The following is an 18,879-nucleotide window of genomic DNA, read 5'->3' on the forward strand; positions in this document are numbered from 1 at the left end:
TTATGACTACTTTGATACCTCATGCGGCGTGGCAGAGTGGAGTGTAAGAGCATCCAATTCAGTCTTCCACACGGTACGAAAGGAATGAGAGCATACAAATCAGTCCTCACATGGTATGTTTGAGTTGAGCGAGGTGAGTCAGACCTCACATGGTATGTCAGAAGTGGAACCTTGCCGAAAATGTCCTAACAAGGATGCCAGAGCGAGTGTTAGGTCGAATGACTAGAGTAGTATGTGTCAGCAAGAACTGAATGGAAAGAGGTGAGCAGACTCACATTGTATGAGAAGCTGGGTGGGCACACAAGTTAGGACCCACACGGCATGACAGAGGTGCAACAGAGTATGTAGGGTGTGTTTGAGGGTGCAATGCCAGAGTGAGCACCTGGGCAAGACTCGTAAGCATGACGGGTAGCCTGTGTGGAGCGAGAATGAGCGAGTACGCTAGTACTGCCATCCCCTGAAGTAGTACTGGGAGGTAGTTCCTGGGGAAAGGATGGCGGAGCCCAAGGAGTTTAGTCGGTATTACTGGTATGGTCGAATCCGACACTCCAGTACACTTCCGTGTGGTAGTTTGGCAACCACAATGCACGTGTGCTGGGTTAGTGTAAATCGCATTCTCCCTTGTAAAAAGACAAAGAATCAGATAAAAATAAATTTTGGCTGTTACGCCCTTTTCAAATGTTGGTCTAGAAGTGAGAATAGGAAAATGATCGGTCGCGATCCGGCCCTGTTTCGTTTTAAGTGGGCTGTACGTGATTTGAAATGGTGCGGTGTCCCAACATCGATGGATTCCCTGGATACGTATCTGAGTAATTGCCACGCCTTGAGTCCATTTAAATGCCACTAAATAGTCCTCTTTAGCTTTAGAGCAATAATTTTTCTAACCCGACTTATTATCAAAATAAAGAGTGCATTGATTTACAAACTATATTTTACAGGACTGTTACATCATACAAAATAATAAAAAGACGAGACAACACTAACAATAATTCTATGTCTGTTAATGGTCAATTATTATATTTGCAATCAGCAACAATTGTTCCTGCGGTTGTTATCGAAACTTCCCAAAAACCTCATATCCAATAGAATGATCTACAGTATCGACGGCTCAAAGTATTTGTTCATCTAAAATAAATGAGGTTTGGCAAAATCGTGCAGAATCAAAGTTGAATAAAATTCATATCCAATATCAGAGATGAAATTGAAATATTGGATATCAATTTCACACTCTGTTAGATTTGGTTGCTGCAACTTGAATATGACTGATTTTTAGTTCTATATGAGTAACAGAAACCTACTTTATGAGGATAAAGGCAAGCATGTTCTCTCGGGAGAATGTTCATACATGAAAATTCTTTTCACCGAGAAACCGGTTTCGAAAAACATTCCGTATGTATTGTATTTGCACCTTTCATCGTACAACATGATGATTCTCACAAAATCTAAAATTGATTGATTTGATCGAAGTTTCTAATGTTGTGACCAAAACCATCTTCAGAGACAGTACGGAATTCGTGATAGCTTTTATAACATCTACCTACTGCTCGAATTGAATATCTATAACATTACCATAACATTCTCTTCCTTTCTACTCCCATTTCAGAAAAGTCCGTTTGCATGGCAGCAAAACCACCACCACCACTGGAAGAAACGGCGCAGTTCAACATCCGCGTGGATCAACTGACGCAACTCGACAACGCCACCCTCGATAGCGGTGCGCAAACGTTTCAAGAGTCTTCCTTCGCGTTGGTTCCACTGGAGGGCTTCGACGCCGACATCACAGTCGACGAGTTCTTCCTCCAGGAGGCACTGAAACGTTGTAAAGAAGCCTCGCGCAGACACACCGACGATGAGGTCACCCAGGCAATGACGGAGAATGACGACAGCAGTCGTAGCTATAGCGAAAATAGCGAAGGAACGTCGTTGAATCCGCCTGGCTGCCACCACCGTGCAAGTGTCCATATTTTGGCGAAAGTTGCAGCAAGCAGCAATTCGAGGGAATTAGACCCGCCGAGATTAAGATTGTCAAAACCACCTCCAATTTTAGCTCAATCTCGAACTTCGATACCCAGATCTACAGCAATATTTCAATCTCCTCGCAGCCTACGAGATCGACTTCGAGTAGTCTGTCAACTCTACCGGCATCGGCCGTGGTGTCTCCAAACAAGAAGAGCAATCACCTGAAAAGTGCGTGTCAGTGGTGACGTGGGACTCCTGTCGGCATCAAAGACGAGGGTCCAGTTTCGAGGAGCTCGTACATCGCTGCTGTTGACCCGGACGAAGCCAAACGTCGCTAGCGCTTCTTTGCGTCGATCAGCTACGCTAAGGCATCATAACGAAAGTACGCCGTCAATCGTTGTTTCTGGAGCACCAAAGAAGAACAGTTCGTCACCGTGTCTAATCCAGAGGCAAAGCCACCATTCGGTCCCATCACTCGAGAAACTCTAGCGTCATTTCACGGAACTCCTCGAGGCATGGGCGCATAATTTTCTTTGGAGCAGAAAGCGACCAAGGTGCTGGGGTGGTGTTCTTCACCTTTGTGATACTGTGGGCTCCGTTCTTCGTGCTGAATCTGCTGCCGAGCGTGTGCAAGGAGTGCGAGGACAGCATCAACCACTGGGTGTTCTGAATTGTTACCTGGCTCGGGTACGCCAGTAGCATGGTCAACCCGATTTTCTGATCGATTTTCAACAAGGCATTCCGGGATGCCTTTCAAGAAGGTGCTGCTCTGCCGATATGGAACGAAACCAACGTGGCAACCCAGTAGCTAGCAGCACTGTGCGACTGTTACCGTACGGTAGCCGTTTAGTGTAGCACAAGGCCAAAATATAGGAACGCTTCCTGTTTTACCGAAGTGGGGCTCAATGTTGCACAACTATTTTTCTATCAACGTACCTTTGTAGCGAATTTTACGAACTTGTGATGTCGTCGTGTGTTAGAGCGGAAAATAAATGTTTACACTGTTAGGGAAACCCACGACGGATGAGTCAATTATTTATGCCGAACCTGCATGGGGGCTGTTTATGTTTGAATGCAAGACTTATCATGATTGAGTGATGATGGAAAAAGGATTCTTCTTTTCGCACTAGTATGGCATAAGCCCAAGATTTTTTATGTACAGGTTATCTGACTTCGTCAGTAGATGGGAATAACCAGCGCGGGGAAACATATATTTTCAGTGCAAAACATAAAAAACGAGCATAAATTCCATACAAACATCCAAGATGGCTGAGTTAGATATTGACAAGTCGGATAACCTGTATACATAAAAATCCCGCATAAGCCCCATTCTCTCTGTCTTGTTGGTGCAGAGTATTGCACTATAATGTACACAGCTGGGGATGACAGTAGCGAAACGCAGCGGGACACTATTGAGCACCACCGGATTGCATATCTTTCAGGCTTCCTGTTCAATATAAAATATGCTTCTTTTATATACAAGGGTTACAACAGACCGGCTTATAGTCATGCATCTCAAATAAGGGATTATGTAATTTATCAGAATATTGCTTCTTGTTGAAAATATAAAATTAAACCGAAGTAACCAAGGGCAGTCCATACACGAAGTAACCAAAGGGCTGTCATAATACCCTCATGGACAGGTTTTGATTAGATTTGGATACCCATCTTCCAGCATGGGACAATTGTTTTAATATTGCGACTTGCAAATGAAATTAGCATTGCGGATAACCTGCAAGCAACTTTAACAGGAACGAGCTGTCAAAATTCATGCTGATTCGTCTGTTTTAGGCGTGGATTCACGTTAGTTTTAGCTTGATGTGTACATCAGAGCAGTGGTGCTATCATATTTTTACTTACTTTTCAGGGGAAGTATGTCAAACATTGGCATTAAGATGAATACACCACTAGGTGTTCCAATCTGCCAAATTCACGATTCAGCTATCTTGGATTTTAGTATGGGAGAGCCAGCCGGTTTGTTTATGTTTTGCACCGAACCCCGCCTTCTTCTCTTCCATAAACTGGGCAGGTTGAAATACCTAGCTGTGTATTCATCTTGATTGGCACTCATTTATTAGTTTTATGATAGGGGAAAGAGTTTATAGAGTTTGTTTATTATTGGCAGGGGGGTTTTTGTCGACCAATTTATGAAATTTGGCCACAATATTCTTGATATGCAAAGAATGTGTAGGCCAAATTTGAGCCTAGTCAGTCATAAAAAACCCCCTGCCAATAATAGAACAGAACCTGCCAAAGCCGTCATTCCCCCTACTTTCCTGTAAAAAAATAACTTTCTATCACAATATCTTAAATGTGGAGTAAGAGCTCATTATATTTTGCTTAAATAGAATGACCAATCATAACGACTTCAATTATAACATAATCTTCTTAAAAGATAAAATAGCCAGCAACACTGTATGTAAGATCTTTTGCATGTTTGCTGCAACTTCGTGCATTTGGCGAACTCAACGCAAACTGCAATAAATAAAAACTCAAAGGTGCAGCCCAATCGGGTTGTACGCAAAGGTGACGTAGGACTACGTAGCTATTCGAAATTGATGGAATTTGCCATAATAATTTGTGTCGTTTTATTAACATTGAGCAAACTGCTCGGAGGCCAACTGAATCAAGAAGTCGAATATTTGTTCCCAGTTGGATGGACTTTGAGTCTCTAACCGTGGAATTAACATGACTCATTGGCCGCTGAAGCCACTCGATTGGCTTCCAGTCGGGGACATCACAATCCTTACTTTGCCACGAACGCTTACATCGCGGGCGGAGACCAAACGCTGCATATAAATATATTTGCGTTTGGTTTCACGCCACTTCTGATTCTGCTTATTTCTCCTTTATTTCGGCCATTTTTGAGGATGGTGTCCTCCATAAAGGTCTTTACTAGCAAATTTAATAGCGTGGCGGAGGGAGATGACGCAATTAATTTGAACGGGTGGAATCACTAACAGCAACCAAGCTACCACGCAAACCCGATGTTGCCGAAACAATCCATTTTCGCAATTAACTCTTTCTTTTCCATAAAATGCTGGTCCTGAGAAGAACCAATTTTCATTTCCCAATGCGTTTTTCCAATAACTAACTGCATCCAAACGCTTGACAGCACTTTGCGTTGAAATTGTCCGACCGCCTTCGTTGCTGTGTCTGCTCCGCTGTATCGAATGTCGAACTGTTTTAGAATCCCGATCGAAATGGCTCGCGCGTAACGAATAGCAACTTTCTTATATTTAATAAATTAAGCCCGTTGGCCCCAATTCCCTTTGTTATCTGATATGGGTGTAAATAAAATGTGCACTCATAACGATTAATGAAGGGGCGAGGGTAATGGAATTACTTCATTAGATATAAGAAAGCTGCTCTAAGACGCGCGCGAGTCATTTTGATCGGGATTCCGCAGACTACGGACCGTTCAAAGAATGACAAATTCTAAGAATCCTATGAAATTTTCTCGATTCTGAATTTGGTTATGAGATGTAGTTTATCTTAGATGCGTATTGTTGCGAGGAATAACAGCAGAAATTTGACTCAAGACGAAGTTTCTTCATATTAACATTATCTCTTGGCATGTGTCTGTCCGAGTGACGTTCACCGATGGGTGGTTGCTGTGTAAAGTTTCCACTGAGGTGGCGTCTTCATTGATTCAATACAAAAGCCACCATTTTATACAAAAGAAGATTGATCCGACTATCCGAAATAAACTTTCTTCAAAGTATAAAACTCAATCGTAAATAGCGAATTTGATACCGCGTCGGAAGGAGATGATGCAGTAAATTTGAATGGATGGAATCACTAACAGCAACCAAACTACCACGCCAAACCCGATGCCACCGAAACAGTCCATTTTCGCAATTAACTCTTTAAATAAAATGTTGGTCCTGAGAAGAACCAATTTTCTTTTCCCAATGCGCCTTCTGTCCAATAACTTGTTACATCAATCGCTTGTCGACACCTTGTCCGACCGCCATTTGATGATTTTTCGCTAAGCCTCCAAAAGTTGAAATAAATTTTCAGCATTGTCACCCACTCCTTCGTGCTGCTGTGTCCGCTCCGCTGCATCGAATGTCGAACCGCCTTCTGTGGAATCATGATCAAAGTCGGCTCGCGCGCGCCGGAAAGCAGCTTTGTATTTAATAAAGTAAGCTCGTTAGCCCCGCCCCTTTGTGAGCTGATTCGGTGTAAATATAATGTGCACTCATAACGACTAATTAAGAGGCGGGCGTCGAAGATCTCATTTCAGTTCGAGACAGCAACACGTACGGACGTGTTTTTTGCTCGCGCATTTTTTCCAAGTGTTTTTTCTCGTTCGTTCGCTGTTTACGTTTTCGCTTCGTCGCGTTGGCGTTATTTTCTCCCGGACCCGTCATGGGAGACTCGGTGGCCGATTCGGTCGCTGGAAAAGTGCCTAAGCGCACTGCTCTTGGAGGCGCGGGTAACTCCTCCAAGCAGCTTTTGCAGAACAACGTGTTCTCTCCGTTGCCACTTGATGACGCCAGCAATCCGCAGAAAAAGAGGAAGAAGCAGCAATCGCAGCTGCCGCAGGTGCAACCGGAGCGGAAGGAGAAGTGCCCGACCGTGTTTGTCAAGGGCGATCCACCGGATTTGCGCCCAAAATTCGCCAGCTGATCGCCAAAGGGCTGAAATGTACTTTTCGGCTCTGCAGCGAGGGCGTGAAAGTAATTCCGGCAAACAAGGACCATCATCAATCCGTCATGGAGTTCCTCGAGGTCCACAAGTATGAATACTACACTTACCCGGCACGAAGCCGCTGCTAAAGGCTTTGCTGCGAGGACTCCACGACATGAAGGAAGTGGAGCTAAAAGCAGAGCTCGAAAGTTGCGGATTGAAACCGGTGTGAAATCGGCGTTATAAATTACACCGTCGTTGACTGGGAGCGATATCGGCCAGTGCACCGCGACGTCACGCAGTGCACCAACTGCTTCAATTTCGGGCACGGCACCAGGAACTGCCGCATGAAGCCGCGCTGCAACAAATGTGGCGAGCTCCATCCGACGGATGAGTGCGACAAGATGGTGGTTGCTGATCCCAAATGCGCCAACTGTGGCGACAAGCATCGGGCTACAACCAAGGACTGTCCAAAGCGGGCGGCGTTTTTGGAAGAAGGCCTCTTCCAGGTCCTTGCTGAAAAGAACCGAGTTCCTCCTCTCAACGAGGTGAACTTTCCGGTCATCCCGTCATCCCGGCTCCCCGGCGAGCGATACCAATTCTTCCACCTTTGCAGCCACACAAACGGCTGGCGGCTGCTGCATCAGTTCAAGCTCCAACACCATCCACCAGCGAATGGCCCCGCTTTCTCTCCTGGATTCCATCGTCAGGATAATGAGCCCCTTCCGGCCGAGGGCAACCCACCACTCTACACATCGGAGCAGATAGTTCCGGTTTTCACTCAATTGGCAACGGCGACTACGCGGTTGCAAAACTCGCTTCGAACAGATCTTCACCCTGGGCATGTTCGTCATTGAAAATAGCTGCTAGGGTGGGTCTGGTCGATTAGAACGCTTGCTCGCTCAAGAACAAAATCGTCGAGCTCTGCGATTTCCTTCAGGAGAAGGAGATTGACGCGGCTTTTATCACCGAAACCCACTTGAAGCCCGAGGTAAGCGCAATAATTTCGGGTTTTAGGCTGGTGAGGTTCGATCGAACAAGCTCCAGAGGGGGAGGAGTGGCAATCGCCTTGCGAAGCAATATCGCCTGCTGCCTGCTGCCGGATTTCAAGTTCAAAATAATCGAAGCTGTTGGAGGAAGTCACCACTTCCGTCGGAGTAGTACACTTTCATCGTTGCTTACTGTCCCACACAAGCCAAACTCGACGATGGCACGTCGGCCGAGCTACGAAGGGATATAGTCAAGCTCAATCGGCGGCAGGGCAGTTCATCATCCAAGGGCGTAGCCAGAGTAGGGGGCGTCGCCCCTAGATTGTGGAAAAATTGAACGGGTACTGAAATGAATTCCTTCAAACATGTGCACCTTTACGATCCAATCATATACAGAAATAGGTGGTTGAAATTCAAAAGATTCCCAAAACTTATTAGGGCATCCAGGATCCATAATATATGAAAGATCAAAACAACTCGAAACATTTCTGGCTCAACAATACTTCTTGAAATCCTTCTAGAAGCTCCCTTTCCTCCGGAAAGTTATCCACAAATTCCTCTGAAAATCGTTCGAAAATCCTTCTCATGTAATTGTAATTCTCCTTATCTAGAAACCTCCCACTAAATTTTTTAGGAAATTCACGAGGAAATTCCTTGAAGATTTATTTTCTTCTCCAAGATTTACTCTTAGATTTTTTCTCGGCTATTCTCTCTTCAGGAAGAATCCGACATTTCCTTCAGGCGTGCATTCGAGAGTTCCGTCAAGAATACATACGGAATTTCTTCCCAAAATTCTACCAGAAGTTTCTTCAAAAATTTATGACGCAAATCCTCCGATTTAGCTCCATAATTTCACTTGTAAATCTATAAGAAATTCCTTCGGAAATTCTTCTAGGAACTTCTCCGGGCATTCCTCTCGGAACTCTTCCTTTAATTCCTCCGGGATTACTTCCAGGGAATTTTCCGGGAATACCTCCAAACATTCAATAGCGAAATCATCTAGCATTCCAATCTGGAATTCTTTTCGCAATTACTTTAGAATATCCTTCAAGAAATCCTCTAGAAATATCTTCATGAATTTCTCCTGGAATTCGTTCAAGTATTTCCCCAGAAATTCTTACAGGTATTTTTTCGGGAATTTCTTCAGGTACTTCTCCAGGAATTCCTTCAGGAATTTCTCTGGGAGATTTTCCGCGGAAGTGTACTAGAATTCCTTCTGGACTTCACTCGGAATTTACTCGGATATCTGCCAAGAGTTCTTCCAGAAATTTATTCGGAACAATCCGCAGGGATTTTCTTCAGCAATTCATATGGGAATACTTTCAGGATTTCATCTGGGAATTTATGTATTAATTCCTGCTGGTATTTTTCTGGGAATTCCTTCAGATATTTTTTCGGAAATTCCTTTAGGAACTTCCCTAAGAATTATTTCAGGACTTCCATGTGGAAATTCCTTCGGAAGTGCTTATGGGAGTTCCTATGGGAGTTTTTCCAAGAAATTCTCCAGTAATACCTCCAGGAACTTCACAGGGAATTTCTGGACGATATTTGGCAGGATTTTCACGGGAAATAGGATTTCGGAAGTTCCTTCAGAAATATTTTTTCTCTTCCTCTAGGGTATTCCACCGGATTATCCTCTGATGTTCCACCAGTAGTTCCTTCTGTGAATTCAATCAGGCTTTCTTCCAGAAATTCATTTAGCATTTCTTTAGGCATTTATCTACAAATTCCTCCAGAAGTTCCTCCGGGAATTTCTTTGAGAATTCTTCCAGGAGTTCCTCCTTCTTATGGAAATTTCTTTGGGAGTTTATCCTACGAGAGTTCCTACAGGATTGGCTCCGGAAATTCTTCCTGTAGTTCTTCAATAAATTCCTCCAAAAGTTCCACCGGCAGTTCCTCCGAGAATTCCTCTGATAATTTCTCCGGAAATTCCTATAGAAAATCCCCCGGGAGTTCCTTTTCAGAGAAACACCCGGAGGAACTGCAGGTGAAACTCCCGGAGGGATTCTCGTAGAAACTGCTGGTGGATCTCCTGGAGGAATTCCCGAAGGAACTGCCGGAGGAGCTCCCTGCAAGATCTCCTGTAAGAACTCCCGGAGGAATTTCAGGAGGAACTCCTAGAAGAATTCATAGAGGACCTCCTGGATGAGCTCCCAGAGACACTATCGGAGGGATTTCCAGCTAATTTCTGAAGAAAGCCTACATGATTTCCTGAAAAAGCCTGAATAATTTCCTGAATAGCTTGTGGTGGAACTCGAAGCAATTTTCTGAAGAATTTCTGAAGAAACTCCCTGGAGAATTTTCAAAGGAACCCTGGGAAACTACCAGAAGCATTCTCGGAAACAAGAGAATTCATCCTACAGACAAATCTCGTTTAGCTGAAACCTTTGTTTTGGTTTGTAGCTGGACCATCATCATCATCAGAGGACCTTCCGGAGATTTCTGAGGAGCCTGCAGAGAAATTCTCGGGGAGCTTCTGGTGGAAAATCTATATAAATTCCTGAAGAAGCCCAAATAAATTCCAATTCTGCCGAAATTCCCGGAAGAATTTTTAGAGGAACTGCCGATAGAACTACCGGAATAATTCTCGAAGGAAATCCTAGAGAGTTTCTTGGTGGAAATACCGGTGGAACTCCTGAAGAATTCCAAGAGGAATTTTCGGAGAAACTCCTGGAGGATCTCCCAGTGCAAATCTTGAAGTTTCCACGGAATTCTTTCAGGATTTCATTGCGAATTAATCTAGGAATTCCTCCGAAAATTCCATTGTTGATTTCATTTTCGGTATAATTTCTGTATAAATTTCCGGTGGAATTCCTGGAGAAATTCTTTAAAATTTTCACAAGAAATTATTCGAAACAATTCACGGAAAATTTTATGGAATTTACACAAGAAATTCGAAGATTTTTCGTGAAATTCTCAGGAATGTTTACTGGCAATTCTGCGGAATTTCCATGGAATATTCTTATTCTTAAAAATTATGGGAAACAGCACGAAATTATTTGAATTATTGCAGGGAATTCTGAAGAACCTATAAAAAAGTTCGTGAAGATTTTCATGGTGGAATTTTCAGATCAATTCCCGGCAAAATTTATGGTGAAATTCCCGAAGACACTGCCAAAGAAGTTGCTTGAGGCATTCCTAAAGAAACCCGGATAGAATTTCGGATAGAATGCCAGGAGCAATTGTCGAAGAAATTCCTGGAGAAAGCTTGCATATTGATTTTTCTGCCTATTTTATAACAAATATTATTTCAGAGAGGATTTGTTTAGAAATTCGGATGTGTGGTTCTAGTTTTCTTAAACTTATGGAAGAATGCAGGATTTTTATAATAATTGTTATAGCCGATTTTATATTTTTTCTGAATACTAAGTTCGTTAATATTTTTCTCACTTTATTTAAAAATATCTGATGAGCAATAAATCAAGCATTTTTCAATCCATTATTGTTTTAATCATTATTGTTTCGATTTGGTTTGGATTTGGTTTCATGTATTTTATAAAACTACTATGTAACTACGATTTAGAAGACCAAAAACTTGCCCCCCCTTCGAAATCCTGGCTACGCCCATGTCATCATCGCCGGAGACCTGAACGCAAAGCACCAATCGTGGGAAAACACCGTCTCAAACTGGAACGGAGTCATCTGGTCCAACGACGAACCAGAGGGCCACTACACCATCCTGAGCCCGGACAGCCCCACCCGGTTGATACGGCCCGGGGTCCATGCTACGCTCGACATCTTCATCACGAACATGCACGATCACGTCTCCCAGCCGGTCGTCTTCCAAGAACTTAGCTCGGACCACTATCCGGTGGTGGTGGAAGTTGGAACTTCAGTAAATCGGCACGAGCTAACAATGCGAAACTACCATTGAGTGAACTGGCAGCGGTTCCAGCAGTGCGTCGACAACACCGTCGATTACGAGGTGCGTCCGAAGACGCAGGAAAGTATCGACCGCCAGCTGTGCGCCATCGAAGAGGCAATCTCGGTGGCCCGGGAGCAGCATGTCCCGAAGGCTCTGCAGGTAAGCAACTCCTTAAACATCGATACACTCACCAAAGATTTGATTCGATTGCGGAATGTCACAGTCCAGCGTACAGGACTGCTTGAGCTTAAGGAACGCTGCAATCGAATCACAAAAATTATCAAGGCCAGAATGGTGGACCTCAAAAATAACGACTTCTCGAATAAGATCCGCACTCTCCCAGATTATGCTTAGCCGTTCTGGAAAATGATCAAAATACTAAAATCCAAGCCTCGGCCCATTCCACCTTTGATCCCACTAGACAATAATGGCTTTAAGGATCGCTTGATAACTTCTGCAGAGAAGGTCGCTGAAATAGGTCGTCACTTCGTCAGCTCACACAATCTTGGGAAGAACATCGTCAGTCTAAACGAAGCAGCCGTCAACGAGCATGCTAACAACATCCATTTAATTCCCAACGACTTCTTGGAGGAGTTGGAGATTTCAGCTGACGAATTGACGGCCTATATCAAATCGTCGAAGAACATGAAGGCCTGAGGCTTCGACAGCATCCTGAATCTCGAGCTCAAAACACATGAGCGCTCTGTTTTCGAGCACCTCTCGCTGATCTTTAATCAGAGTCTCCATCTCAGCTACTTCCCATTGTCCTGGAAGTCGTCGAAAATCATCTCCATGCGGAAGCCTGGGAAGGATCTTTCCCAGGAAGTTATCGTCCCATCAGCCTTCTCTCAGGGTTATCCAAGCTATTCGAAAAAGCTATTCATCACCGGTTACTTGAGTCTGTCGAAAATCTCAACATCTTGCTCGAGGAACAGCATGGTTTCCGACGCGGTCGGTCAACTGCACATCAACTGACTCGAGTTAGCAACGTCCTCAGACGGAACAAATTTGTCTCAAAAACATCCGCCATGGCCTTACTCGATGTTGAGAAGGCATTTGACAATGTATGGCATGATGGCCTGGTGTACAAACTACAACGCTACAATCTTCCCAGCTACCTGGTGAAAATCATCAACAATTAGGGGAAACTGGGGTAATATGCACCCCCGGGGCAAAACGACCCTTTGGCATTTTTAAGTACATTTTCGGCAATTTTTCGAGAGCAGTGACGGGAAATGTCATATCGATGTCATGGGACTAACTTGCTTATAACTTTTCTCACAAGTCATTTACAATTATGTTTTCCATATAAACATGTAGCCCTCAAATGACACGAAAACTTTTTCTAATAGGTAATTTCTCTAAATATGATATTGGAGGCGTGAGAGCCGAATTAGTGTTAGATGACATTAATGTCATGACATTCCGTGACATTTTTTTTAATCTCGCTCTCATGGCTCACACTTTGTATTTAGAACAATAATCTGTTCGACAAAGTTCTAGGACCCTTTAAGTACTACATGTTAATCAAAAAATCCGAACTGTAGATGACTTTTGGAAAAAGTTATTACGAAATTAGTAATAGCAATGCCATGACATTTTTTTGACATTTCCCATCACTGTTCGAGAGTATTCACCACAGCGCATGTAGTTCGGATCACGAACAATCAATCCAGTAGTAAATATTCTTGAAAATATTCCTGGAACACTGCTAAAATGCTAAAGGTCGTTTTGCCCAGGGGTGCATATTACCCCAGTTTACCCTACCTGTCGGCAAGGACATTCCGGGTCTCAATCAGCGGAGCGAGTTCCAATGCGCACAATATCGTCGCAGGCGTCCCCCAGGGCAGTATCCTCGGGCCCCTGCTTTTCAATTTGTTCACTTCCGACATGCCAGAACCTCCAGAAGGCGGCATTCTGTCTCTGTTCGCAGATGACACCTCCATCGTCTACAACGGTAGAGTGATCAGAGCGCTACACAGAAGGACCAATCTTCAAAAAGACGGTCAAAAACCATTTTTTCAAAATGATCCAAATTGATAACTTTAGTCATGGGTTGTTAGTAGAATACTTGACGATGATGTAAACATAGTTTTGAATCATTTTATTCGGGTGGATCTTACCTTTACAGCTACAATCTTCCCAGCATGAGCATGTTGTCGATTTTAAATTCTGTTAAATCTTGTAACATTTATCTTACTGCTTCATTATGTTAGCCACAACGTATACATCACCCAAACCTATTATATTTAGCACCATTACAAAGTGTAGTCCAAAAACTAATAAGGCCACGCATATACGTTCGTGAACTATTTTTGATCGCGCAGAAAATACTCGGTTTTAATTATGTATAAAATTATTATTGTATTATCTTCTTGCTGTATTTATTGTGAAATTCAAAAAGGTACCCATCGGTACCCATCAATGAAATTCACACTGTAGTTTCATTTTTCTGTCAGGAATCCAATCCTGCAGAAATTAGGTTCCGCCACCCTCCACCCGCACAGTTATTTCGGTTTTACTGACAGTGGTCGTTTCGGTCTTGCCAATCAATTTTGATAAAAATCAACGCACAATATGTTTTCTCTTCTCCTTCTACTTCTCATTTTCCACAATACAATGGTGCGACATCAGCTGAAAATTGTCTAGGGGTCGTACACTTATTACGTAAGCGTTATTTTTGGGTTTTTCAACATCCCTCCCTTCATGTAAGATTTCTTACATACAAATGATTTTTTATTTATAGATAAAACGACAGATCCCCCTCCCCCATAAGGGCATGCGTAATATGTGTACGGCCCCCTAGTACCATTCGTTCTTGTCTCACGCATACTTTAATTAAGGAAATTCCACGTGATCATGAGTTTTACAGGCACTTGCGCACTCATTACAGGCATTTCAAAATATTGTTAAAGGAAGTAGGACAAACTATAAAGTCAAGTAAAGCAATGCAGGGAGAGTATCTTATTTGACCCCTACATCTAATTTCTTTCCATACTTACTCTGTAGAAAGATCATGAGTTTTTCACATGAACCGTAATATCAAGAAACGATTTGCGCCTCTACAGCTTTACTTTTGGTGGGGTTTCGGTCACCGTAAAACTTTATATTTTCTGGTTTGTTGATTTTAGCTTTACTTCGTGTAGGGACGAAACAAAATCCATGCTATATGTTTACAATTTCTAATAATGGAAAACATTTTTCGTTAACACTGCAGTGAGGCGGCAGAAAGGGGTAATTAAAGGTAGTAGTTAATACCTGTGGAAGAGCTCATAGAAATAGAACTCTACACTGGCGGCGCCAGCTATTGATATTTGATGAGGCACCACTTGGTGCAAGCACGTTGTCTTTGAGGACGTTAGCGTGCTTGCGACAACTGATGCCCCACCTCTCGTTCCGGTAGCGGATCTCTAGCTTACGGGTCGGTGATGCCGAGAAGATGAACCATCCGTTCAATGAATTATCATAATATGTGGCCTGCTAGACCATTTTATTCACTTCTAACATTTTTGACCGTCTTTTTTGGAATTGGTCCCACTGTGCGCTAGTGGCAAAACTCCAACGAGGCCTGGATGCCCTGACAGAGTACCTCACCAGCTGGAAGGTCTGTATCAACGCAGCGAAGACCCAGGTCATCATTTCCCCCCACTCCAAATCCCCTAAACTTGTTCCGCCTGGGGACTGTAAAATCATCCTCAATGGCACGACTGTGGAATGAGCCAATGAGGCCGACTACCTTGGCTTGACCCTCGACAGCAAGCTTAGTTTCAGGCAACAGGTTGACAAAACGGTGACAAAGTGTAACGTCTTGTTGAAACTACTGTACCCTTTGATCAACCGCCGGTCGTCATTGTCCCTGAAAAATAGGCTTGCTGTCTACAAGCAAATCATCCTCTCTGTGATCGAATACGGTATGCCGGTCTGGAAGAGCTGCGCTAAAACCCACCACCTCAAACTTCAACGGGTCCAAACCAAATTCCTGAGGATGATCCTCAACAAAGTTCTCCTTTCACGGATAAGTTGACATAATTTGGTGTTGGAAAGGACGAACAAAGCACTGAAGCGAAATAATTAAATTGTATTAGGTATTGTTTTACACCTAAACATAGTCTGCAAACACAATTTCATCTAAATGATAATCATATAATCGAAAGAAACAGCCATAAATTACGCAACGTTGAGCTGGGAGGGTTGCGAGATGTATAATGATTCAAATCATTTTTAGAGGATTCATATAGAAAGGGTAAGATAGGAGTTAGAGGTAATGAACTTTCTTTAAGAAAAAATCTTTTGTTTACGCCACGCGAAACCGGGTATATTTTTACCTCTATAGATTTTTGCCCTTCTCGTATACAAAGTATACGTAAAGGCAATATGTTCGCTCCAAAACGAACTTTTATAGGGGTCCCGGAGACCCATAGTGTTATATACCGATCGACTCAGCTCGACGAATTGAAGTGATGTCTGTGTGTATGTGTGTGTGTATGTGTGTGTGTATGTGTGTGTATGTGTGTGTGTATGTGTGTGTGTGTATGTGTGTGCGCAAAATAATCTCACTCATTTTTCAGGCACTTATCATTAACCGATTTGCTTGCAACAAGTTGCATTCGACGCGGAATCTTGTCCCATTGTTTCGTATTGAAAATTGGCCGAATCGGACTATGGGCTTCGGAGTTATGGCCAAAATATATTTTTTTACAACAAAAATTCTCACTCACTTTTTAGACACTTACTCTTGACTGATTTACTTGCAACAAGTTTCATTCAACGCAGAATCATGTCCCATTGTTTCGTATTGAAAATTGGACAGATCGGACTATGGTTTTCGAAGTTATGGCCAAAATCCACTTTTGCACATGATAAACACGTACAAAATTCTCACTCATTTTTCAGGCACTTATCCTTAACCGATTTGCTCGCAACAAGTTTCGTTCGACGCGAAATCCTGTCCCATTGTTTCGTATTGAAAATTGGTCGAATCGAACTATGGGATTCGAAGTAATGGCCAAAATACATTTGTTGACAAGAAAAATTCTCACTCATTTTTTAGGCACTTATGCTTAACCGATTTGCTGTGTGATTTGCTGTGTGTGTATGTGTGCGCAAAATATTCTCACTCATTTTTTAGGCACTTATGCTTAACCGATTTGCTCGCAACAAGTTGCATTCGACGCGAAATCTTATCCCACTGTTTCTTATTGAAAATTAGCCGAATCGGACTATGGGCTTAGGAGTTATGGCCAAAATATATTTCTTCACAAGACAAATGCTCACTCAATTTTTAGACACTTTTTCTTAGTTGATTTACTCGCAACAAGTTTCATTCGATGCAGAATCTTGTCTCATTGATTCGTATTGAAAATTGGACAGATTGGACTATGAGTTTCGAAGTTATGGCTAAAATCCACTTTTGCACATGATAAACACGTACAAAATTCTCACTCATTTTTCAGGCACTTATCCTTAACTGATTTGTTCGCAACAAGTTTCTGTTCGACGCAAAATCCTGTCCCATTGTTTCGTATTGAAAATTGGTCGAATAGAACTATGGGATTCGAAGTAATGGCCAAAATACATTTGTTGACAAGACAAATTCTCACTCATTTTTAGGCACTTACTTTAGCTGATTTGCCTGCAACAAGTTGCATTCGACGCAGAATATTGTTCCATTGTTTCGTATTGAAAATTAAACAGATCGGTATTAAACAGATATGGCCAAAGTTTATTTTTTTGCCTTTTTGCCTTTCTCGTATACGTAAGTATACGTAAAGGCTATATGTTCGCTCCAAAAACGAACTTTTTATAGTAGTCCCGGAGACTCATAGTGTTATATACCGATCGACACAGCTCGACGAATTGAGGTGATGTCTGTTTTTTTTTTTTTTTTACAAGGGTTAAAGGCCATCAAAAATTTGCGCGACAGACACCTCGAGCATCCACACTATGCTCGAAGGCGAACAGCGATGGGCTCCTCCCGACCTGCTAAAAATGTGCCTCCCGGATAAACCGGGTCCCTTATCCTCCTTGCCTCGATCCCCCCGGGACCACGGGATGCTGCGACTACTTCGGGGGGGGGGCTGTGCTCATGCACTTCTTCTAAAATTCCGGCCCCTAGCTTAGGCTAGTTCGCCGACTGGCTTGCTGAGATCCACTGCTACGTCTCGATCCCTCGGCGGTTGTGCCGCAAACTTCCTGACTCGAATCCTCCTGAGTTCCCCTGGCGTCGAGGGTGGTCCACCAGTTCCGGTGAAGGAAACATCCGCACTGATGGTGCCCCGATTACCGGCGGCTATCGCAAGGGTCGCTTTCGCGCATTGCGCTGACTTCGTCTTCGGGTTGCAGAGGTAGTCCGACAGTTTCGGTGATGGATGACGTCCGCACTGGCGGTGCCCTACATACCCGAAGCACTTCCTTCTTCTTTCTTCTTTCTTCTGCAGGTTGACGGTTCGAGTGCCGAGGTCGGTCCGACGATTCCGGTTGGCAGAAGACTTCCGGTTCGCTGGCGCCCCGACGACTCGAGACCCAACACTGCTCACTGTGCTGGATTTTGCTCCAAACCGACGCTTACTTGCTGGTCCCTTCTCCATCGACGCTGCAGCTCTGACATTATTTGTGTCACGACTCTGGTTACCACATGCCACGTACCTTCATCGCGACACATTCGCTCTGCGATGTTGTCCGCCCTTATGGCAGGCATTCTCCTACGTGCCTCCGCAAACCTCGGGCAGTCGAATATCACGTGCTCTGGAGTCTCCTCTACGTCGATACATCGCCGGGCAGAATGGCGATGACGCATGGCCACACCGGTGCAAATATTGGCGGAAACAACCGTGTCCGACAGGAACTGTGTGAGGTAAAAGTTCACCTCACCATGTTCCTGTTCACCCACGTCGACACATTGGGGATGAGCCGATGGGTCCACCTTCCATTATCCGCATTGTCCCACTCCTGCTGCCACTTCACCATAGAGTCCAGTCTCACCGCCTTCCTCACATTTCTGGTATCCGTTGGTAGCACTCGATGTCCTCTGCTAGGGTTATGCAGACTGGAATCATCCCTGCGATAACGCAAACTGCCTCCGACGAAATAGTTCGGTACGCACTCGCGACTCGAATGGCCATTAGACGAAACACGCTATTCAGCTTCCTCCGGTTACGTTTCGTCTTGAGCGCAGCTCTCCAGGCTGGAACTCCGTACCTTAGTATCGAGGATGATACTGTCGCAAGAAGACGCCTACTGCTGCCTTTCGGACTGCCGACGTTCGGCATGATCCTGCTAACGCACTGATCATTTGAGCCGCCTTTTCACAGGAATAGTCCACGTGGGTGTTGAAGTTCAACCGGTCATCAATCATCACACCTAGATGTCTCAGAGTCCGCACCGACGGGATGTCGTGCCCTCCAATGGTAATCTGCATCCGCTGGATTACTT

At 43.8% G+C, this 18,879-nt stretch overlaps 1 pseudogene; it reads left to right on the forward strand.

Moving 5' to 3' along the window:
- The first annotated feature begins 1,599 nt into the window (after window positions 1-1,599).
- On the forward strand, window positions 1,600-2,771 carry LOC134202291 (uncharacterized; annotated as a pseudogene).
- Window positions 2,772-18,879: the final 16,108 nt, after the last annotated feature.

This window comes from Armigeres subalbatus, unplaced genomic scaffold (genome assembly GCF_024139115.2).
Source record: "Armigeres subalbatus isolate Guangzhou_Male unplaced genomic scaffold, GZ_Asu_2 Contig1136, whole genome shotgun sequence".
Taxonomy (NCBI): domain Eukaryota; kingdom Metazoa; phylum Arthropoda; class Insecta; order Diptera; family Culicidae; genus Armigeres; species Armigeres subalbatus.